General features: G+C 44.9%; 1 long non-coding RNA gene across 1 annotated transcript; it reads right to left on the minus strand.

Moving 5' to 3' along the window:
- Window positions 1-1,328: 1,328 nt before the first annotated feature.
- LOC141089011 (uncharacterized) lies at window positions 1,329-23,490 on the minus strand. The gene is made up of 3 exons (XR_012232131.1): window positions 23,455-23,490; window positions 11,736-11,913; window positions 1,329-3,374 (listed from the first exon to the last, which is right to left on the minus strand). It is a non-coding gene; the product is annotated as an uncharacterized lncRNA (long non-coding RNA).
- Between the last annotated feature and the right edge of the window lie 1,825 nt (window positions 23,491-25,315).

Raw genomic sequence — 25,315 nt, forward strand, 5'->3', positions numbered from 1 at the left:
TGGTACTCTGGCAGGCGGGCATGGCTGAGACACTGGCAGGCGGGTATGGCTAAGACACTGGCAGGCGGGCACGGCTGAGACACTGGCAGGCAGGCAGGGCATAGGTAGGAACCCATACACACAGGAGGTGCAGGTACTGGTACGGGCAGGAAGGAGTGGTGTATAGATGGGTATGAAGGAACTGTTTGGGCCTGTTGGGCACATGGCAGGGTCCGGAAGGGAAGGAGGGCCATTTGACTTTTTGAATGGAAAATTAGCTCCAATCGTTATCGGACACCATGTCATGTTTGGAGAGCCCCTGTGTGCCTAAACAGTGAAAGCCCCCCCACAAGTGACACCATTTTGGAAACTAGACCCCTTAAGGAACTTATCTAGATGTGTAGTGAGCACTTTGAACCTCCAAGTGCTTCACAAAAGTTTATAACGCAGAGCAGTGAAAATAAAAAATCATTTTTTTCCTCAAAAATGATTTTTTTTTAGCATGCTATTTTTTATTTTCACATGGCTAACATGAGAAATTGGACCACAAAAGTTGTTGTCCAGTTAGTCCTGAGTACGCTGGTACCCCATATGTGGGGGGAACCACTGTTTGGGCGCACGGCAGGGCTCAGAAGGGAAGGAGCGCCATTTGACTTTTTGAAAGGAAAATTAGCTCCAATCGTTAGAGGACACCATGTCATGTTTGGAGAGTCCCTGTGTGCTTAAACTTTGGATTTCCCCACAAATGACCCCATTTTGGAAACTAAACCCCCTAAGGAACTTATCTAGATGCATAGTGAGCACTTTGAACCCCAAGGTGCTTCACAGAAGTTTATAACGCAGAGCAGTGAAAATAAAAAAAAACATTTTTCCTCAAATTATTAGTTTTTAGTCAACAATCTTTTATTTTTACAAGGCTAAGAGGATAAATTGGACCCCTAAAGTTGCTGTTCATTTTGTCCTGAGTACGCTGGTACCCCATATGTGGGGGGTAACCGCTGTTTTGGCACACGTTAGGGCTCGGAAGGGAAGTAGTGACATTTTGAAATGCTGACTTTGATGGAATGGTCGGCCGGCGTCATGTTACATTTGCAGAGCCCCTGATGTGCCTAAACTGTAGAAACCCCTCACAAGTGACCCCATTTTTGAAACTAGACCCCCCCAAGGAACTTATCTAGATGTGTGGTGAGCACCTTGAACCCTCAAGTGCTTCACAGAAGTTTATAACGCAGAACCGCAAGGCTGCGGAGAGGAGCTGCAGTTAGCAGCAGGAGGATCTGCAGCAAAAGAAGCAGAACCGCAGGAGTGTAGAGCACAGGCAGAGCCACAAGAATGCAGAGCACAGGCAGAGCCGCAAGAGAACGGAGCAGGCAGAGCAGCAAGCGTGCAGAGCACAGGCAGAGCAGAAAGAGTGCAGAGCAAACAGAGCCACAAGAGTGCGGAGCACAGGCAGAGTCGTAAGAGTATGGGGCATGCAGAGCCGCAAGAGTGCGGATCACAGGCAGAGCTGCCAGAGTACGAAGCAAGCAGAGACACAGGTATGTGAAGAAAGCAGAGCCACAAGAGTGTGGAGCACAGGCAGAGCTGCAATAGTGCAGAGCCGCAAGAGCGAGGAGCACAGGCAGAGCTGCAAGAGGGCGGAGCACAGGCAGAGCCACAAGAGTGCAGAGCACAGGCAGACGGAGAGGACACAAGGATAGACACAGCAGGGAAAGGAGCCACAGACAAGGAGACTGAGAGACAGAGGTAGGACTGAGTTCAGACAAGGACAAATATGAGACAAAGTACAGGAACAAAGACACAGGGACCAGGATATCCTACCTCCTGGAGGGCAGACGGACAGGTACAAGACAAAGCTAGGTACAAGGACTCAGAGACCAGAATATTCTGCCTCCTGGAGGGCAGAGCAGACAGGTACAAGATAGAAGACTAGGAATCAAGCCTCCAGAGAAGGCAAAACACAGGACAGGACCTGGCAACTCAGCAGCAAGACACTGACTGCTCAGGCAGCTTCCACCGGGTGTAGCTGCCCTAAATACTAGAGGCCTCTTGATGATTGGCCGGGAGCACATTAGGCAGGTGCACACTGATTCCATAAGAACCAGAGAGTGCCGGCACCGCACAGCCAGGAAGCATGCAGAGAGCAAGCAGGAAGCAAAAGGCACATAGCATGGATCTGGCAGCAGACAGAACACACATCAAGGCCTGGAGCAGTGAGTAAGTCGGTGTATGGGGGATGAGAGACCATGAACTGTGGGTGTGATGTGGGAACATGTAACACTCTATCACCACTGTGGATGTGATGTGGGGGCATGTGATGTAATTAGGAGTTAAAGGGTACATTGACAGTGGAAATAAGTGCAACATAAGACAATGCACAGTAAATATGTTATGTGAATACAAATGCATAAGTAAAAGGTACAAATATGGAGCACATGTTAGGAATACCTGCCATGTAGGCAATCATTCTCCTCTGATTTCCAGACTTCTCCACTGTTCGGTCTGTGCTGGGGGTGGAGCTAGCACACACTTGGGTGGTATGACTACACACGTTGATGCATGTTTCCCACTGATTTTGCAGTCCAGGAGACATGGAACGCTGTATCTCTTGGTTGCCAGGCCACATAGGACGCTGCCTTGCCTGGTGTTAGCAAATGGTGGGCATTTGTGCACCCTGTTCTTCTGGTGAGCAGAGAGTGGCTTCCTGGACATGACTGAAAGGAATGCTTCACCTGATTATTACCCTTGGATTAGGGCTGGTTTTATAAGGTTTGCTTCTAATCCATTTCAGTGCAATTTATTGTTGATTCGCAGTAGTTGCTACAGGTCTTTATTGGTTGTTTTTTATTAGCTATCGTCCCAGGGTTTCCCTTTGGCTTTCATTTGGGTTTTTTTTTGCTAGCTTTGGTTTTACTCTTGTGCCTGACTCCACATTGTCTGCATCACCAGACACCAGCTACCCTGTGACAGCTGTCTGGGAAGAGCTCTGTAAAGCCCACCTCCCCTTCAGAAGTGGGTGAAAAATATCCCAGCTCTTAAAGATTTGCCTAGCAGTGGTGGCTTGTGCAAAGTGTGTCTGTGACTGCGCTTATGAAAGTCTGATGCAAGTCACCACAGAGTAGCTATTCCTGTGCTTAACAGCACAATAGCCATTCACATAGAGTCCACTCCTGCTGGAATGGCCCGCCAGCGCTGATGCTCATTTCGGAGCTATGTCTTCATCTGGGGGTATCATTCCTCTCTTCAACTCCCGACCAGTCCTCTCTTTAACTCTCATCCCTGTTATTGACTTTTGCCTTGACTGATAAGCCACACAGGGAAAATTTACCTCCTGTTTCTACATAGAGCTAAGAAGGATTCAGCTAGTCAGTTGTTAATCACATGATGTCATCTACCTGTTGGGAAAGAGGAGAATTAACTGGGTAGAAAGGAAAATGAGCAATTGTAAATGCACCGTGTCATATAATATAAATGATTGCAATATATTAAGATGTTAAAATTATGATGAGAGTGCTTCTTTAACACCTTTCCAACATCAGGAATAATAGTACGCCAACGTCGGACTCTCTCCCTTTGATATGGGCTCTGACGCAAAGACCACATCTTTCCAGGGCTTTTTTGAACACCTGACATGTGCTCGGAATAACCGGGTGTGGAGTCGCGAGTCACCGCAGCTATTAACTAATTAAATGCCCCTGTCAAACACTGATAGTGGCATTAGACTCGCACTTTGAGCCATCGGGCCGGAAATCCGCTGGCCGGTGACCCCGACCCGTGATCGCTGGTCAACGGTTCGTTGGCATGACAACCAGAGGTCTCCTGAAGACCTCTATGGTTGTCAGTGCTGGCTTGCTGTGAGTGCCACCCGGTGGTCGGCGCTCATAGCAAGTGAATAATTCTGCTATATAGAGGTGAACTGATCATCTCCTCTATGTTGCAGAGCCGATCGGGTTGTGGCAGCTTCTAGTCTCCCAAGGAGACTATTGAATCATGACAAAAGTAAAAAAAAGTTTTTAAAAATATAAAAAAAAAATAAAGGTTCAAATCACCCCCCTTTCGCCCCATTCAAAATACAAAAAAATTAAAAATCAAACATACAAATATTTGGTATCGCCGAGGTCAGAATCGCCCTATCAATTAAAAAAAAGGATTAACCTGATCGCTAAACGGCATAGCGATAACAAAAAAGTCAAAACACCAGAATTACTTTTTTTGGTTGCCGTGGCATTGCATTAAGACGCAATAATGGGAGATCAAAAGATCATATCTGCACCAAAATGGCATCATTAAAAACGACAGATCAGCACGCAAAAAATAAGCCCTCACCCAACCCAAGATCACGAAATCTGGAGACGCTATGGGTATTGGAAAATGGCACAATTTTTTTTAGCAAAGTTTGGAATTTTTTTTCAACATTTAAATAAAAAAGAACCTAGATATGTTTGGTGTCTATGAACTCGTAATGACCTGGAGAATCATAACGGCAGATTAGTTTTACCTTTTAGTGAACCTAGTAAAAAAAACAAACAAAAAACAAGTGTAGGATTGCACTTTTTTTGCAATTTCACGGCACATGGAATTTTTTTCCAGTACAAGACAAAAAGAAGCAAAACAAACAATGGTGTTGTTCAAAAGTACAACTCATCCCACAAAAAACAAGCCCACACACGGCCACATTGACAGAAAAATAAAAAAAATTTATGGCTCTGAGAAGAAGAGGATAACACCAGGTAGCATATTAAATGCAAAGGCAAATGGTGCCAATTGGCACAGAAACACTAGAACAAACGCTCAAGCTCCATGTAAGACATGAGAAATTGGAGGACAAAGGAACATTAAAAAATGGCAAAAGTTTATCATCATCATATCAATAATGTCAGGTCAAAAAAATTGTAAAAGATCAGTACAAAAAGACATGGTAATAGATACAAATAAGGAAAAGAGGCAACAAGGGGAAAAAGGGGGTTAATATCAACAAGCTCAGTGTCAGCATAAATGTTAAGTACTCCAAGGCATGTGTAGGTTTGACTCTATATATATATATATATATATATATATATATATAAAAAAGGCACTATAGGCCCTGAAAGGATACCAGGGCAGATGCAGGATCACTGTGGGGGTGAAAGATTAGCCTCAGTGTGAGAGCCGACATAGAACACAAGGTGCGACCCCTAGCAAAAAAACCTCAAAGCATGGATGTGCTACAACAGTACAGTTACAGTCCCGGCAGGAAGCCGCCCAAAGCCCTAAATATGACCCTTGTGGGAAAGAAGAAAAGGTGCAGGACGGCGCTTACCAATAAGGACCCGATCCTACCACCAAGTAGGATTAAGCAGAGACCCCCACACCTCTTGAAGCTCATCAAGACAATGCCAAGAGTGTGCAAAGCAGTAATCAAAGCAAAAGGTGGCTACTTTGAAGAACCTAGAATATAAGACATATTTTCAGATGTTTCACACTTTTTTATTAATTATATAATTCCACATGTGTTAATTCATAGTTTTGATGCCTTCAGAGTGAATCTACAATTTTCATAGTCATGAAAATAAAGAAAACTCTTTGAATGACAAGGTGTGTCCAAACTTTTGGTCTGTACTGTATATTGCAGGATAAAATGCTTTTTGTTCTTCCTCTTTTTACTTTGGTATCTCTCTTGAAAACTTAAAAAAAGAACCTTTTGGAAAAATAAAAAGAAAGCATGAGACTTAAGATCCTGTCACACATAGCAACGCTACAATGATCCCAACAACGATATGACATGGCAGGGATCGTTGGCGCATCGCTATATGATCACTATTGAGATGTCAAACAGTCCGATCTAACCGACGATCTGGTGTGCCGTAGCGACCTTTGTAACGGTGTCGGCGGTCGTTGGGACCCTGTCACATAGCATGTTCCCTTGACGATTCTCATCTCGATGAGGGATGTATCGTGTGATTCTGTATTTACACAGGCGGGGATTGCGCTCCCTTTTTCACGCCCTCTCAGCTCTGATTGGTGGTCGCTACTGCATCCTGATTGGCGGCCTTGCATCTAAAAGAAGGTGACATACTAGCGCTTCATTTCAGGAACAAAGAACTGAAGCGCTCTTATGTTAGCTTCTTTTAAAAGAGAGCCCGAAAATCAGGACGCTGTAGTGACCACCAATCGGAGCAGAGGGAGGCGTGGAAATGGGAACGCAAATCTACGCCTTGTCTTGCTTGTGAGTCGCTAACGAGGTCGTTGGGCTAGGTGTCAAACGTGACGATACAAGCTACGTTGCAGGACATGAGCAACCAAAAAAATGTCCAGACATTTCGGGCACGATCAGCGATACCCGGCAGGGGGGCCGGTCGCTGGTCACTGTCAAACTGAGCGATCTCGCTGGTGAGATTGCTATTATGTCACAATACTTGTGACTCAGCAGCGATCTCGCTAGCGATCTCGCTTAGTGTGATGGGGCCTTTAGTACAAGTAGTGCTAAATTGTGCTTTTGAAACAAACACACTTTGTATGTGTAGTGTAAACATAGTGTGGGTACATCAGAGTACATTTATCAAATTAGATAAAAACAGTACATGTCTCAAGTAACTGATTTATTTTAACATGCCTCTGAGTTTATTTTTTTCTAGATACTATTAGGCAATGTGCACACGTCCTGAATTCCCGCGGAAATTTCCGCGGGAGTTCCGCAATTCCATGCCGTGGGAAATACGTGAGAAATCAGCACTTGTAATTCCCGCGTATTTCCCGCGAAAAACTAGCATTTTTGAAGCGTAATTAGCTTGCAGAATACTAGCGTTTTCTAAGCGATCTGTAGCATCGCTTGGAAAACTGATTGACAGGTTGGTCACACTTGTCAAACATAGTGTTTGACTAATGTGACCAACTTTTTACTATTGAGGCCGCCTATGCAGCATCAGTAGTAAAAAGATATAAAGTTTAAAATAATAAAAAATTGTTATTCTCACCTTCCGGCGTCCCTAGGCCTCAGCGATGCTCCCGGCTGCTCCGGTTCCCAGCGATACCTTGCGACAATGACCCCAGATGACGTAGCATCTCGCAATACCGCATCGCAGAGGCCTGGTGACGCTGCGAGGGACATCGGAAGGTGAGAATATCACCATTTTTTATTTTAATTCTGTTTTTTACAGTGCTAGGGTACCCATCCACACATTTTCTGCTTACTTTGCGCATGGTGGTCATAACCACATGCGGAAAGAAAGCGGAACAATGCATTCCTATGTGTGCGGAATTCCCGCAATTCCGCAGAAAGAATGAGCATGCTGCATATTTTTCCGCGATGCGATTTTGCCGCGGAAAAATACGCAGCATTAGCACAGCATGTGCGGAATGCCATTGAATACAATGGGTTGCTTATTTTATGCGTTTTTGCGGTGAAAAAACGTGACAAAAATGCATAAAATCCGTGGGAATTCTGGACGTGTGCACTTAGCCTCAAAACTATCAAGGACATCAAAATTTTTTTCACATACTACACGTTGACGCTTTAACATCTGCAATGATATTTGAAAAATGCCTTCATATATCTGTCTAGAAATATTTAAACTAGATTTGATGTATATGACAGCAATTTTATAACCAGCAATAAAAAAAATAACACGAGTGTACACATCATTACTACTTTATGGTTTATCTATAAAGGACATGTAAATTAGTCTGTTGTAAATCAATAGAAATCTATGAATAGGATGCCATTTTCCAAATCTTTTTTCTGATTGCCTTCAGCTCATTGCAAATACATTAGTCGAAAGCTAAATAAAGAAAAACGAACTTGCAAAATATTATACCTAGAGATTTAACATCTACAGATATAAAGGTTTTAGAACATTGTAGCTAGTTAAGGAATAATGTACAATATGTCATCACTGGCTGGAAAGTGACGACTTATGGGACTGCAGGAGAGGGAAACAGAGTCACATAAAGTAACACAAGAAAGGAAGCTTTTGTAAAAGTGCCCTATTGTGTCATGCCATAAGTATGAGCGGACCTAACCCAATTTCTGCTATTTGAAGTATGGGGCTGTGAAGTACCGGCTTTGGCACAAGTTTTGATTTATGAACAATATCAGTCGAGTGGATCTACAGGATTTCTTTTGTTTAGTTTTAGGAACAAAACAAGATGTTTCCTTTGGAATTCATAGGTCCTTTCTCACAATTTATCCGACTTTCTAATTTAGTAATATCGGAGCAGTGATAAAGCCATTTTATATAAATATTTGGAAAGCTGGACCAGACTAGAACATTTAATATCACATTCTGTTTACAAAATATCTTTTTGAAGCCATAAAGTTCAGAATCTGATATGAAAATGCCAAAGATTTTTCTGCCAACGTAGAGAATATGATCATATTTTGAATTCAATGTGCAGAACTCGATTATTGCAATATAGGCAATTGTGGTTATATATATTATAGTATAAGTGAATTCGAATACATGATTTATTTAATCTCTAAAAATACCTTGGCATACCCAACATGGAAGAAGACCAAGCAATTGTCCCTTGAGAAAAACAAGTTCAGTAATATTCAACTTTTTCCAGCATTTCATCTGTACTAAGGGTTTATCCAGGATTCTTTATTTTACCAATGGCTTAAAAACGAACAGGCAGGTAGTTGCTAACTACCTGCCTGTTCTTCCTGGCACCTACACAGAACAATTACTAACTGCTCCTGACAGCGATTCAGCTGCTCACCATCATCAGACCAACTCTTTTTCTTCATGGCTGCTCTGTCAACATGGCGTGATTGGTGACATCATGCTGATTGCTCCACATAGTTGGGTAGCGAGGAGCCAGAAGTCAATGAGCATGAATTTAACAGTCATACTCCATTAACAGAGTAGAGTTGAAGAGAAACTGCTGCTCTGTAAACGTGACATTAGTGGAAGCCACTAAATCGCCGGTAGGAGTGGTCTGTGATGGAAAAGAGATTGATGCCAGGCACAACAGGCAGGTAGGTTGCAACTAAGTGCTTGTTAGTTTTTAGGCCCATAGTAAAAAAAAAATAGTCCTGCATAAACCCTTTAAAGGGAAGCAGTCAGCAGGATTGTGCACTAGGGTGACCGCAAAAAATCGATGTCGGAATTTTGTCCGTCTGGACCCCACAAAACGATTCCCAGATATTGAGATAGCCAAAATTTGAGCTCGATCAAACGACGATAACCCGTGCCGCTCGTCGCTCAAAGTTTGAAAAAATCCAAATTGAGGTATTTTAAGATTTAGGTATTTTGCATAGTCTGTTAGACTATAAAGAATGTGACAACAACATTGCAGAAATAGCCCTGACCAAATTTTCGAACCATTTGTGGTATTTGAATGCAGAGTTGGTGGGATTATCGTTTTTTGATCCCACCATTACAGACAATGAAAAGTTGTTAATGGCTAATAAATTGCTCAGTAGCACAGATGAACCATCAGAGCACGCTAGGGTTGTAAATCCAAAAGTTAGGAAAGAAAAATTAAAAGAGGTAGGAAGTAACCGACTTTAACGACCTTCTGACAAAAGATGAAGAACAAAAGCAATATGTCCTGTAAGTTGTAAGCAAATGCCGAGCATTATATTCTGACGTTTCAAAAACTACTTTAACAAAAGCTCTAGAATAGATTAGATAACTATGTAAAATTATCAACTCATGTAGGTTAGCGTGCTCTGATGGTTCATCTGTGCTACTGAGCAATTTATTAGCCATTAACAACTTTTCATTGTCTGTAATGGTGGGATCAAAAAAGGATAATCCCACCAACTCTGCATTCAAATACCACAAATGGTTCGAAAATTTGGTCAGGGCTATTTCTGCAATGTTGTTGTCACATTCTTTATAGTCTAACAGACAAAGCAAAATACCTAAATCTTAAAATACCTCAATTTGGATTTTTTCAAACTTTGATCGACGAGCGGCACGGGTTAACGTCGTTTGATCGAGCTCAAATTTTGGCTCTCTCAATATCTGGAAAGGGGAATCGTTTTGTGGGGTCCAGACGAACAAGATTCTGACATTTTTTCCCCCCCATATGAGATCCGGTCACCCTATTGTGCACAGAAACCTACAGGCAGTGTCAGATCGGTGTCATTTTCAAATGGATTTTTTTTTTTACCATCAGGATAGCCTCAAACACAATAGATACACTGTACATATGCAATTATGCTGCACGCAGGTGCCATGGCCAGCTCCTGCCTGCAGAAAAGGATTTTTTTTCAATATGTATATGTAATATTCATTATACAAACAAGGGAGCAGGTCACTGAGGGATCAGTAACCTGTCAGAAGCCATACACATGAATACCTAATCAGAGCACCACAAGAAGACCCCCTCCAGACCCACTCTGGAGCACGAGCATATCATTAATTCAAAGCTGGAATTAAAGATTAAACAACAACCACAAGACAGATTTCATCAAGCATTGTATCATTTTAATCAGTATAATGGCGCCAACCTGACTCTGTCTGTAGATTACTGAGCACAATCCTGCTGACAGGTTCCCTTTAAGTATAAATCTATTTGTAGGCAGCTCCCTCTAATAATGGCTGTTGTCAGCCAAAATGATGTATTTAACTGTATGAGCAGAGCTGGTTATATTATTTATATTATTGGAGTTAGTTAAGTTTTGTTATGTCAGAATATTATATTTCATGCCAAATACTGTATATGTTATCATTATCTCTCTTTCCGTCTTGAGCTCCGGACTATGAACTATAGCTGAATATTACATTTCATACAAAACACTACATGGATTATCCTTATCTCACTTTCAAACTTGCAATGGTGTCTGAAAATCATAGGTCAGGATTGTGGAGGGTAATATGTTTGACATTAAGAAGTTAAGTTGCTCCAGATTTTAATGTTCAAGTGGTAATCTACTTGTCAAGGGGCAGCGGAACAAGGCTTAATATTTTTGCATAAAGTAATAATGTTGTCTATTTTACAATATTAAATATTAGAGTAAACATTATTGTAGGCCTGTGGAAATGGCACCTGCTGCAGCAAAATGTGATAACGTACAGTTATGTTTGTTTTTATATGTAAACATCATTGCCGATATACTTCTGTGTATATCTGTGTACTTCCAGTACCACTGGCCAACAGCAAAATATCAACTTTTTCAGCTATAGCAATACATTTGTTATTTATGACATTACATGTGAAAAATGTAACATCCAGTATGTTGGATGAATTTCATGTTTGAAGACGTATTACAGAACATATAAATGATGGACAAAATGCTACCGCTAGTAGTCTATCACATTCATCACAGTACTTTTTAAATTAAATCGTACGAAGAAATGTCCACGAGAACCAACAAATAAAAAAATATATAAACTTTATTGAACATGAAAAAAAATGTATATAAAAGGTTACTAAGGCTAGTTTCACACTAGCGTTCTTGTGCGCAGCGCAGGGCCGCCGCTTAGCTCCGCCCCGGCCACGCCCTCTCCGATCAGCTCCTCCTAGGATCGCATGAAGCTGCATGAGATCAGCATACCGTATGTTTAGCGTTGGGTACGCTGACCGTGCGCTGGTTGTGCACTGGTATGATTTTGCTGGCGCCATCATGTGAAACTAGCCTAAAAAGTGTGAAACCACGAAGTTGCATCACACTTATACAATACAGCTAAGAGGAGGTTATACAGATTGCGTCTATAATGTAAACATCCCATATTCTACATATGAACAATGTCCTGAGTCAAGAGAAAAAGACTCAAAGTAGAAAAAACATCAGATAACATGACACATCAAATGAATAAATAAGTTACCTCTTATGGGTGGTGATACCTGCCCCGACGCACGTTTCGACAGTCTGCCTTCTGGGGTGAAGATAACAGAGGGTTGGTTCAGCATGACTCTCCTGGCTATGATCTTTGACAAATTGATGGCAAGCAGTGGGATCTGCATATTCTTTCAAGTGTCATCCTTAACAGTATGCATTTCGCACTAAAATGTTTGATATAAAATTAGTGATTGACTATTCTAGCAATTTCCTGTTTCAGACTTATTAAACAGAGTTTATTTTGTTTGGAACAATGCCATTATTAAGAACCCTTTAGTTCAAAATGCATAGGCCAGTTCCCAGCTTTTCTACTATGTTTTTTATAATATATAAATAGAGTACATTGTGGTCATTAACTCATTAACCTATTTTTTGGAATGTGATGCTGCACATATGTATCAATTTTGGACATTGCTTGATGTTGAATATTTGAAAGCAGCCAGGCTTCAGTTTATTCTGCAGTCAGGCTGATCCCAGACACCTATTGCTTTACTCTGGACTTGCATGTATGTGGTGTCCGCCAAATTGGCTAAAAATCTGAGTCAGCGATCCAATTTAATAAGATAGGTGGATGCATCATATAACTCAGCATTCACCTCTCCAGTGCCTCAGAGTACTTGCTTCAGTCATTCAGTTATGGTCAAAATTGTTGGCACTCTTGAAAATGTTCCAGAAAATGAAGTATTTCTCAAGAAAATTATTACAATTACATAGTGTCACACTCGGGCCTTGGCAGGTTGGCGTGAGCTGGGGGGTTGTGTCCTCACTGTGCCACAAACCAGACTACCCTGGAAGGGGCGTGACTATGACAGCTACCTCAGTCTTCGCTGGAGCCTCTGATGGTGAGGTCAGGCTTGTGCGGCAGGTAGCTGCCGGGTGCCACTCCAGGATAGTGTCTGGCTGTGGCTGCTGATCCCACTCAGGGACAAGTCACTTGGACAGGTGCGACTGATAGGCAGGTAGGCACAGCAGGCACAGCTGGTACCCAGGCAGGCACAGCTGAGACACAGAGTAAGCAGGCACGGCTGAGACACAGGGCAAGCAGGGACGGCTGAGACACAGGGAATGCAGGCACGGCTGAGACACAGGGAAAGCAGGCACGGCTGAGACACAGGGAAAGCAGGCACGGCTGAGACACAGGGAAAGCAGGCACGGCTGAGACACAGGGAAAGCAGGCACGGCTGAGACACAGGGAAAGCAGGCACGGCTGAGACACAGGGAAAGCAGGCACGGCTGAGACACAGGGAAAGCAGGCACGGCTGAGACACAGGGAAAGCAGGCACGGCTGAGACACAGGGAAAGCAGGCACGGCTGAGACACAGGGAAAGCAGGCACGGCTGAGACACAGGGAAAGCAGGCACGGCTGAGACACAGGGAAAGCAGGCACGGCTGAGACACAGGGAAAGCAGGCACGGCTGAGACACAGGGAAAGCAGGCACGGCTGAGACACAGGGAAAGCAGGCACGGCTGAGACACAGGGAAAGCAGGCACGGCTGAGACACAGGGAAAGCAGGCACGGCTGAGACACAGAGAAAGCAGGCACGGCTGAGACACAGGGAAAGCAGGCACGGCTGAGACACAGGGAAAGCAGGCACGGCTGAGATACAGGGAAAGCAGGCACGGCTGAGACACAGGGAAAGCAGGCACGGCTGAGACACAGGGCAAGCAGGCACGGCTGAGACACAGGGCAAGCAGGCACGGCTGAGACACAGGGCAAGCAGGCACGGCTGAGACACAGGGCAAGCAGGCACGGCTGAGACACAGGGCAAGCAGGCACGGCTGAGACACAGGGCAAGCAGGCACGGCTGAGACACAGGGCAAGCAGGCATGGCTGAGACACAGGGCAAGCAGGCATGGCTGAGACACAGGGCAGGCAGGCATGGCTTGAGGCACAAGGCAGGCTGGAGTGATATATGAAGGAACAGGTAGAAGCCTATTCACACAGTGGGTGCTAGTACTGGAACAGACAGGAGGGGGTGGAGTATGACAGAACAGGTTTGGACCTGTTCACACAGGAGGTGCAGGTACGGATACAGGCAAGAGTGTGGAGTAGGCGGAGCTTGCAAGGATGCAGAGCACAGACAGGGCTTTCAAGGGTGCAGAGCACAGACAGGGCTTTCAAGGGTGCAGAGCACAGACAGGGCTTGCAAGGGTGCAGAGCACAGACAGGGCTTGCAAGGGTGCAGAGCACAGACAGGGCTTGCAAGGGTGCAGAGCACAGACAGGGCTTGCAAGGGTGCAGAGCACAGACAGGGCTTGCAAGGGTGCAGAGCACAGACAGGGCTTGCAAGGGTGCAGAGCACAGACAGGGCTTGCAGGGGTGCAGAGCACAGACAGGGCTTGCAGGGGTGCAGAGCACAGACAGGGCTTGCAAGGGTGCAGAGCACAGACAGGGCTTGCAAGGGTGCAGAGCACAGACAGGGCTTGCAAGGGTGCAGAGCACAGACAGGGCTTGCAAGGGTGCAGAGCACAGACAGGGCTTGCAAGGGTGCAGAGCACAGACACGGCTTGCAAGGGTGCAGAGCACAGACACGGCTTGCAAGGGTGCAGAGCACAGACACGGCTTGCAAGGGTGCAGAGCACAGACGGGGCTTGCAAGGGTGCAGAGCACAGACGGGGCCTGCAAGGGTGCAGAGCACAGACGGGGCCTGCAAGGGTGCAGAGCACAGACGGGGCCTGCAAGGGTGCAGAGCACAGACAGGGCCTGCAAGGGTGCAGAGCACAGACAGGGCCTGCAAGGGTGCAGAGCACAGACAGGGCCTGCAAGGGTGCAGAGCACAGACAGGGCCTGCAAGGGTGCAGAGCACAGACAGGGCCTGCAAGGGTGCAGAGCACAGACAGGGCCTGCAAGGGTGCAGAGCACAGACAGGGCCTGCAAGGGTGCAGAGCACAGACAGGGCCTGCAAGGGTGCAGAGCACAGACAGGGCCTGCAAGGGTGCAGAGCACAGACAGGGCCTGCAAGGGTGCAGAGCACAGACAGGGCCTGCAAGGGTGCAGAGCACAGACAGGGCCTGCAAGGGTGCAGAGCACAGACAGGGCCTGCAAGGGTGCAGAGCACAGACAGGGCCTGCAAGGGTGCAGAGCACAGACAGGGCCTGCAAGGGTGCAGAGCACAGACAGGGCCTGCAAGGGTGCAGAGCACAGACAGGGCCTGCAAGGGTGCAGAGCACAGACAGGGCCTGCAAGGGTGCAGAGCACAGACAGGGCCTGCAAGGGTGCAGAGCACAGACAGGGCCTGCAAGGGTGAAGAGCACAGACAGGGCCTGCAAGGGTGCAGAGCACAGACAGGGCCTGCAAGGGTGCAGAGCACAGACAGGGCCTGCAAGGGTGCAGAGCACAGACAGGGCCTGCAAGGGTGCAGAGCACAGACAGGGCCTGCAAGGGTGCAGAGCACAGACAGGGCCTGCAAGGGTGCAGAGCACAGACAGGGCCTGCAAGGGTGCAGAGCACAGACAGGGCCTGCAAGGGTGCAGAGCACAGACAGGGCCTGCAAGGGTGCAGAGCACAGACAGGGCCTGCAAGGGTGCAGAGCACAGACAGGGCCTGCAAGGGTGCAGAGCACAGACAGGGCCTGCAATGGTGCAGAGCACAGACAGGGCCTGCAAGGGTGCAGAGCACAGACAGGGCCTGCAAGGGTGCAGAGCACAGACAGGGCCTGCAAGGGTGCAGAGCACAGACAGGGCTTGTAAGGGTGCAGCGCACAGACAGGGCCTGCAAGGGTGCAGAGCACAGACAGGGCTTGCAAGGGTGCAGAGCACAGACAGGGCTTGCAAGGGTGCAGAGCACAGACAGGGCTTGCAAGGGTGCAGAGCACAGACAGGGCTTGCAAGGGTGCAGAGCACAGACAGGGCTTGCAAGGGTGCAGAGCACAGACAGGACTTGCAAGGGTGCAGAGCACAGACAGGTGTTATGAATGAGTCACCGAGGAGGAAAAAACAAAAAGCAAGCTAAGCCCAGAAAACCGGAGAGGTTGGTAACTAGCGGATTGCAGACCCCTGATCCTATCCACAACAACTAGCAGTAGCCGTGGAGCGTGCCTACGGTGGTCCTAGACACCTCTTCACGGCCGTAGAACTAAATAAGCCTAAAGAAAGAAAGGGAAAATCTAAACTGCCCCAGAGCAGACCCCAAAGCAATAGACAGCCCCCAACATGTATTGTCGGTGAAACAAGATGAAAACACAGACACAGATAGAAAGATAGGCTGAGCAAACGATGGGGCCCTCAATAACTAGAAAGAACAGGAAAGAAAAGCTGCTGTCTGCAATCATGCAAAAAACCCTGCCAAAAAAAAGTCCAACACGTCTGATAGAAAAAGGCCCTGAAGTCGCTAGACTTCAAATCACTATATCAGCACTCAGGTATATTCTGAAGGCAAAGCAAAAGAGATCAACTGATCAGAGACAAAATGGGGATTCAGCCCAGTCCCAGCCAGGGCTGGCTGAACACAAAAACTAAGTGAACCAGACAAAACTCATATGAACAATAGCAGAGAAAACTTAGCTTTAGGAAGGCAGGAACCAAACTGGAAACCAGAAGCCACAGTCAGGAAAAATCACCCTCATCCACGCCACCGGGCCGATCACGATGGGCCCGATGAAAAGCATGAAAAGCACGTACCAATCTATCGGCATGAATATCAGAGGCAGAGACCCAAGAATTGTCTTCCTGGCCATAACCCTTCCACTTGACCAAATACTGGAGTCTCCGTCTAGCCAGACGATAATCCAGTAATTTCTCTACCTCATATTCCACATTACCTTCAACCAATACAGGGTCAGGAGGTGCAGCCATAGGAACTACTGGCTCAACATATCTCTTCAACAGCGACTTATGAAGCATGTTATGGATCTTAAACGTAACAGGAAGAGCCAATCGAAAAGAAACCTGACTAAGAATCTCCAAAATTTTGTAAGGTCCAATAAATCTTGGCTTGATCTTTGGAGAAGCCACCTTCATAGAGATATTCTTTGATGACAACCAAACCATATCACCCACTTTAAAGCGGAGACCAATGGTCCTATGCCGGTTAGAAAACCGCTGGGCCTTTTCCTGGGAGAGAGACAACTTAACCACTACTTGGTCCCAAATCTGCTGCATTCTCTATACCACAGTGTCAACACCTGGGCAGGCTGAAGATTCCACTTGCCCTGAAGAAAATCGAGGATGAAACCCAAAGTTACAGAAAAAGGGCAACATCAAGGTGGCAGAACTAGCTCTATTATTTAAAGCGAATTCGGCCAAGGGCAAAAATGAAACCCAATCATACTGATCAGCAGATATAAAACATCTCAAATAGGACTCCAAAGTCTGGTTTGTTCTCTCCGTCTGCCCATTGGTCTGAGGGTGAACCGCAGAGGAGAAGGACAACTGAATTCCCAGCTTGGAACAAAAGGCTTTCCAGAATCTGCAAACAAAGTGAACTCCTCTGTCCGATGCAATGTTCTCAGGAATCCCATGCAACCGAACCACCTGTTGTAAAAACATGGGTACCAACTCTCAGGAAGATAGCAACTTTGGGAGTGGTACAAGATGGACCATCTTAGAGAATCTATCACAAATCACCCAGATAGCAGTCATTCTCTGAGAGACAGGAAGATCAGAAATAAAATCCATTGAAATATGGGTCCATGGCCTCTTAGGCACCGGCAAGGGCATCAACAACCCACTAGAGCGAGAACAGGGTTTAGACCGGGACCAAGTCCCACAGGACAGCACAAAATTCCTGACATCACGAGATCAGGCGGGCCACCAAAACGACTGACTCACCAAATCTCCGGTACCAAAAATACCTGGATGACCAGCCAATGCGGAGCAGTGAACTTCAGACATCACTCTCTTCCTCCACTGGTCAGGAACATACAATTTTCCCATAGGACAATGCTCAGGTTTGTCCTCCTGGAATTCTTCCAGAGCACGTCTCACATCAGGCGAGATGGCAGAAAGAACTACCCCCTCACCTAGGATGGTAGTAGGCTTGGTCACGATAGGAGAATCAGCAACGAAACTCCTAGAAAGGGCGTCTGCCTTAACATTCTTAGTGCCTGGAAGAAAGGAGACCACAAAATCAAAACGCGTAAAAAACAAGGCCCACCTAGCCTGTCTAGGATTCAAGCGTTTGGCCGACTCAAGGTAAATCGAATTCTTGTGGTCAGTGAGGACCACAACTTGATGTCTAGCTTCCTCCAACCAATGTCTGCACTCCTCAAATGCCCATTTCATGGCTAACAATTCCCGATTCCCCACATCATAGTTGCGTTCAGATGGGGAGAACTTTCGGGAAAAGAAGGCACAGGGATTCATTTTAGACGTCACTGGATCTTTTTGGGACAAAACAGCTCCTGCACCAATCTCTGAAGCGTCTACCTCCACCTGAAAGGGAAGTGAGACATCAGGTTGCCGCAAAACCGGAGCAGAAGTGAACCTCCGCTTCAGCTCCTGAAAGGCTGAAACAGCCTCTGAAGACCAATTCAGCACATCAGCACCCTTCTTAGTTAAATCAGTCAGTGATTTAGCAATACCAGAAAAATTAGCTATAAATTTACGATAAAAATTAGCAAAACCCAAAAACTTCTGGAGAGCCTTCAAAGAAGTGGGTTGAACCCAATCATAAATGGCCTGTACCTTGGCCGGGTCCATTTCAATAGTTGACAGAGACAAAATAAATCCCAAAAATGAAATCCTCTGTACACCAAAAAGGTACTTTGATCCCTTAACATACAAGGAATTCTCCCTCAAAATCCGGAACACAGTCCGAACATGTTCCACATGAGAATCCCAATCCCTGGAAAAGATCAAAATATCATCCAGATAATCGATCAAAAACTTATCCACAAAGTCTCAGAAAATATCATTTATGAAGGATTGGAAGACAGAAGGGGCATTAGTGAGCCCAAAAGGCATCACCAGGTACTCAAAATGTCCCTCCGGAGTATTAAACACCGTCTTCCATTCATCCCCATGCTTGATGCGAATAAGATTATACGCCCCCTGAGGTCAAGCTTAGTAAACCAGCAAGCACCTTTAACTCTGGAGAATAAATCAGAAATCAGGGGTAACGGATACTGAAATTTAACCATCATTTTGTTGAGGGAACGATAGTCAATACAAGGCCTTAATGAACCATCTTTCTTGGCCACGAAAAAAAACCTAGCACCTAAGGGCAAAGAGGATGGTCTAATATGACCCTTCTCCAACGACTCCTTAATATAAGATCGCATAGCCTCGTGTTCGGGTACAGATAAATTGAAAAGTCGATCCTTGGGAAATTTACACCCAGGTCTCAAATCAATTGCACAGTCATAACTCCTATGAGGAGGCAAAGACGCAGACTTGCTCTCACTAAATACATCATAAAAATCAGCCAAATAGTCAGGAACATCATGTGACTGGGGAGAGGTGGAGAAAACAGGAGTGTCGCCAAGAGCACACCGACAACCCCAACTCACCACAGACACAGATTTCCGATCCAAAACTGGATTATGGATTTGCAACCAGGGAAAACCCAGAACAATGGTATCATGTAAATTATGCAACACCAAAAATCTGCAATTTTCTTGGTGGTCTGGGGCGACCCGCAATATCACCTGGGTCTAAAACTGAGGTTTATTCTTCGCCAAAGGAGTAGCATCAGTACCCCTCAAAGGAATAGGCGTCCGCAGAGGTGTCATAGGAAAACCACAACGTTTAGCAAAATCCAAGTCCATTAGATTCAAGGCTGCTCCTGAATCCACAAAAGCCTTTGCGGAAAATGTGGATAAGGAGCAGATCAGAGTAATTGCCAACAGAAACCTAGGTTGTACGCCACCCACAGCAAATGTGTGTGCAAAACGTTTCTCTCTTTTAGGGCAGACAGAAATAACATGAGAGGCATCTCCACAGAAAAAACACAGCTTATTACACCTTCTAAACTCCTGACGTTGCGCCCTAGATAAAACTCCATCACATTGCATAGGTTCAGACATTTGTTCAAAATGTGGCAGCGCCTCCCATGTAGTCTTGCGGTCACGTAAACGTCGATCAACTTGAATGGCTAATGACATAGAATCGTCAAGACCAGAGGGAACAGGAAATCCCACCATAGTATCTTTTAAAGTCTCAGACAAACGCTTCCGAAAGAGAGCTGCCAATGCACTATCATTCCATGTAGTAAGGACCGCCCACTTTCGGAATTTCTGACAGTAAAACTCTGCAGGATCCTGACCCTGGTTCAATGCCAATAGGGCTCTCTCAGCTTGATCAATAGCATTAGGTTCATCATATAACAACCCCAAGGCTTGAAAAAAATGCATCCACATTAGTCAAAACAGGATCTTCAGGTGTCAAAGAAAATGCCCAATCCTGGAGATCGCTGCGCAGCAAGGAGATGACAATTTTAACATGCTGCGCAGAGCTCCCCGATGAGTTAGGCTTCAAGGCAAGAAATAATTTACAATTATTCTTAAAATTAAAAAATTTAGACCGATCCTGAGAAAACACATCAGGAGCAGGGATCCATGGTTCAACAGCATGTGAATGAGTGAGATAGGCGGAAATTCCCCACACTTCAGCAGTGATCTGCTCCACATGACCAGACAATTGCTTAATCTCCATCAAGTAGAAAAAAAAAATTCTGACACTTTCTTTTTTTTTTTTTTTTTTTACAATTCTCTCCTGCTTTTGAGTACCCTAGAATCTGTGGTATGGCTGGTGATTCTGTTATGAATGAGTCACCGAGGAGGAAAAAACAAAAAGCAAGCTAAGCCCTGAAAACCGGAGAGGTTGGAAACTAGCAGATTGCAGACCCCTGATCCTATCCACAACAACTAGCAGTAGCCATGGAGCGTGCCTACGGTGGTCCTAGACGCCTCGTCACGGCCGGAGAACTAAATAAGCCTAAAGAAGGAAAGGGAAAATCTAAACTGTCCCAGGGCAGACCCCAAAGCAATAGACAGCCCCCAACATGTATTGTCGGTGAAACAAGATGAAAACACAGACACAGATAGAAAGATAGGCTGAGCAAACGATGGGGCCCTCACTAACTAGAAAGGATAGGAAAGAAAAGCTGCTGTCTGCAATCATGCAAAAAACCCTGCCAAAAAAAATGTCCAATAGAAAAAGGCCCTGAAGTCGCTAGACTTCAAATCACTATATCAGCACTCAGGTATATTCTGAAGGCAGAGCAAAATGTTGTGAGTTAATTTTCCCCTTCGTCACTGAGGTCTGGTGAACTCCCTATTCTGGTAAAGGAAGGTAATGAGCCTAATTATCAGGCACCTGAGCCTAATGATGATGACTGGCTGAGTGGAGTCACGGACTGGATATAAGGCTGCCGACGCCCTTCTGCCCTGCGGGTGATTTCTCTGTGGACTTCTAGGAGACCAGTCTGATTCCTGCTCCTCTAAAGCTAAGTTTTCTGCTTTGCCTGTTAGCATTTGTGTTTTGTTTTTGTTTGCCTTGCTTTTCTGGATTCTTCCATTTTCTGCTGGGGTGAGCTGAATCTCCTTTTGCCGGTTGCTCTGTCTTCAGAATATTCCTGAGTACTGACATAGCTTTTTTGAAGCCTAGCGTCTTCAGGGCCTTTTTCACTGTCAGTCTGTTGGCTCTTATTTTCATAGGGTTTTTCACGGATTGCAGACAGCAGCCTTCCTGTCCTTTCCTATCTAGTTAGCTTGGGCCCCGTCTTTGCTCAGTCTATCTTTCTGTCTGTGTTAGTGTTCTTTCTTCACCGTCATTATATGTTGGGGGCTGCCTTTTGCTTTGGGGTCTGCTCTGGGGCAGTTTAGATTTCCCTTTCTGTCTTTAGGCTATATAGTCCTCCGGCTGTGATCGAGGGGTCTAGGGCATCGTAGGAACCCCCCACGGCTACTGCTAGTTGTGTTGATAGTTTCAGGGGTCTGCAATCCGATAGCTGCCAACTTCTCTGGTTTTCTGGACTTAGCTAGCATTTCTGTTTTTGCCTCCTACGGTGACTCATTCATAACAGCAAAAGAGATCAACTGATCAGAGACAAAATGGGGATTCAGCCCAGTCCCAGCCAGGGTTGGCTGAACACAAAAACTAAGTGAACCAGACAAAACTCATGTGAACAATAGCAGAGAAAACTTAGCTTTAGGAAGGCAGGAACCAAACTGGAAACCAGAAGCCACAGTCAGGAAAAATCACCAGCAAGAAACTAGGGAGTCGGCTGCCTTAAATCCAATCAGGAACTCCTGATGTCCAATCGCAGTCCTCTTCCTCAGGTGGCCGGTCTCTGCCATTTAGATCAGCTTCATTACCTCCCTTCACCAACAGAGGGAGTCCAGATAGAGAACTCACTACTTCTCTGTCAGCACAGCCAGCTCCATAACACTCACCAGAAGCCAGAGGCAAACCCGAAAGTCAGCCCACAACCGACAGGGCTTGCAAGGGTGCAGAGCACAGACAGGGCTTGCAAGGGTGCAGAGCACAGACAGGGCTTGCAAGGGTGCAGAGCACAGACAGGGCTTGCAAGGGTGCAGAGCACAGACAGGGCTTGCAAGGGTGCAGAGCACAGACAGGGCCTGCAAGGGTGCAGAGCACAGACAGGGCCTGCAAGGGTGCAGAGCACAGACAGGGCTTGCAAGGGTGCAGAGCACAGACAGGGCTTGCAAGGGTGCAGAGCACAGACAGGGCTTGCAAGGGTGCAGAGGACAGACAGGGCCTGCAAGGGTGCAGAGGACAGACAGGGCCTGCAAGGGTGCAGAGGACAGACAGGGCCTGCAAGGTTGCAGAGGACAGATAGGACACAAGGAAAGGCACAGCAAGGAAAGAAGCTTCTTGTAAAGCACCTGAAGGGTTAATAAACTTCTTGAGTGTGGTTTTGAGCACCTTGAGTGGTGCAGTTTTTAGAATGGTGTCATTTTTGGATATATTCTGTCATATTGACCCCCCAAACTCACTTCAAATGTGAGGTGGTCCCTAAAAACAATGGTTTTATAAATCTGGAAGAATGAGAAATCGCTGGTCAACTTTTAACCCTTAGAACGTCCTTAAAAAAATATAGGCCATTCAAAATCACTTTAATTACAAATGATTTTTTAAATTTAGTTGGAAAAAACAGGAATTGCTGGTCAACTTTCAACACTTATAATTTCCTTACAAAAACAAATGTTTCCAAAATTGTGCTAATGTAAAGTAGACATGTGGGAATTGTTATTTGTTAGCTATTTTGTGTGACATATCTCTCTCTTTTAAGGGTACAAAAATTAAAAACTTGAAAATTGCAAAATTTTCAAAATTTTTGCCAAATTTCCATTTTTTGATAAATAAATGCAAGTCATATCGAATAAATTGTACCACTAACATGAAGTACAATATGTTACGAAAAAACAGTCTCAGAATCTCTGTGATCCATGGAAGCGTTCCAGTGCTATAACCTCATAAAGTGACAGTGGTCAGAATTGTAAAAATTGGCCTGGTCATTAAGCTGCAAATTTGCTCCATCACTAAGAGGTTAAGCTAGTGTAAGAAGAGAGTTTGCACCTACATATAAATAACTGTGTGACTTTGATTTTAGAACCAAACTAAACAACTTTTATTGCATGATTCACTATTGTTTCATGAGGGGGAGCAGATGTTAAGTGGCTTTTTTGTTGTTTTGTGTATATAGACATGGATGACACAAGGCAAAGTGCAATGAGCAATGAACAGTAAATAAAGTTATCTCTACTAATGAGCTAACATAGAAAACAATTCAAAAAACTCACACCACAAGATATGGCCTTCCCAAAACCCTGTCTGATGACAAATGCACATATAGCAGGATGCAGCTGGCCTCCACTAATAAAGGCAAGGGGAACCACAGGTGCATACTACTGATAGAAACAACCACCCCACACTTAACAAACCATGGTGGGGTTGGCTGCCTAGTAGGAAAAATGCACATAGATAAGGCTTGCATAGGACACCAGTCACACATGTAAGTGTGGTGCAAAGTGTCTGGCTTGCAACCTATTAATGATGCCCATAGTATTCTCAGGCGGGCTGCTGCAGCACCATAATATGCAACACACAGTTACAGACATCATAATAGCCCAAGCCAGCAAAAAGAGGCCAGGCTGCATCCTGCAAAAAATGATAAAAAATGATATGGTAAGTGCAAAAAATTAATGCATACAATGAGTACATTAAATGAGGTACTGGTTAATATTTTGGACAAAATAGATAGAGCCTGCAAGCCGCGTCAAGGCTCCTCATAATATTGCAGGTCCCTAACACTAATATTAACACAGCTAACATAGAAAAAATTAAAAAAAACACACCACAAGATAAGGCCTTTCCAAAACCCTGTCTGATGACAAATGCACATATAGCAGGAAGCAGTACCTACCAGACCATGGTGGGGTTGGCTGCCTAGTAGAAAAAATGCACATAGATAAGGCTTGCATAGGACGCCAATCACACATGTAAGTGTGGTGCAAGTGTCTGGCTTGCAACCTATTAATGACGCCCATAGTATTCTCAGGCCTGGTCATTAAGCTGCAAATTGGCTCCGTCACTAAGGGGTTAAGCTAGTGTAAGAAGAGTGTTTGCACCTACATATAAATAACTGTGTGACTTTGATTTTAGAACCAAACTAAACAACTTTTATTGCATGATTCATTATTGTTTCATGAGGGGGAGCTGATGTTAAGTGGCTTTTTCCTTGTTTTGTGTATATAGACATGGATGACACAGGGCAAAGTGCAATGAGCAATGAACAGTAAATAAAGTTATCTCTACTAATGCCAGACAAATGCAATGGTTGAGAAATGGAGAATGCCAATTGTCTTAGATCAGTCTTTCTTAACATCAAAGTTCTCCGTGAAGAGTTGGAAGAGTAGGTTGCTTCTAGAATTCTATACTCTTCGATAGTCACAACTCCCTTTATGAAATATTTGAACAGTTTATGGCATTTTTAGTTCTTAAAAACTGTTTTACATTTTTTTGTCTGTTAAATGTCAAAACATACATAAACTTATCTGTAATGTAAAATGAAACATATGCTTCTACCTGATAATAGTAATTCAGTTAGATGAGTCTGAGACTTCATTTTCAGCTTCGCAGCTACGGAAAAAACTATCATGTTGATAAGCTTGGAAACCATATATTCGGATATGAAAATCTAGACAAGGTTGCTACAACCATCGAATGTGATAAACCAAGAAGAAGAAAGTCTTGTAAATTGTGGGAATGTGATTTACGAGCTATGTTCTTTATGAAATACAAAGTTATAATGTAAGAATAAAAATATACAAAAGTTTGAAGGTAATATTGGAAGCATACCTAAGGGAAATTGTCTCTAAGTCACCTAGGAAATGTAACTAATAGAGTTGAGCAAAATGGGTCAGTCAAATTCAAAAGTCGCCCACTTTCGCTAAAGTCGGGTTTCGCCGATTGAAACCCGACCATAGCGTGAGGTCGGCCATGTGGTCGCCGACTCGAGCGACAAAGTTGCGTTTCCCATAATGCTTCCAGCGCCTTTTCTCAGCCAATGATCAAGGACGCACATTGTGGCAACGTGATGACATGGGCAGCGGCCACCACCATCTTAGAGAAGGGCATTGCAGTAATTGGCTGGCTTTGTGT

The sequence above is a fragment of the Dendrobates tinctorius genome, unplaced genomic scaffold (assembly GCF_039654945.1).
Source record: "Dendrobates tinctorius isolate UK_male_01 unplaced genomic scaffold, ASM3965494v1 ptg000043l, whole genome shotgun sequence".
NCBI lineage: Eukaryota > Metazoa > Chordata > Amphibia > Anura > Dendrobatidae > Dendrobates > Dendrobates tinctorius.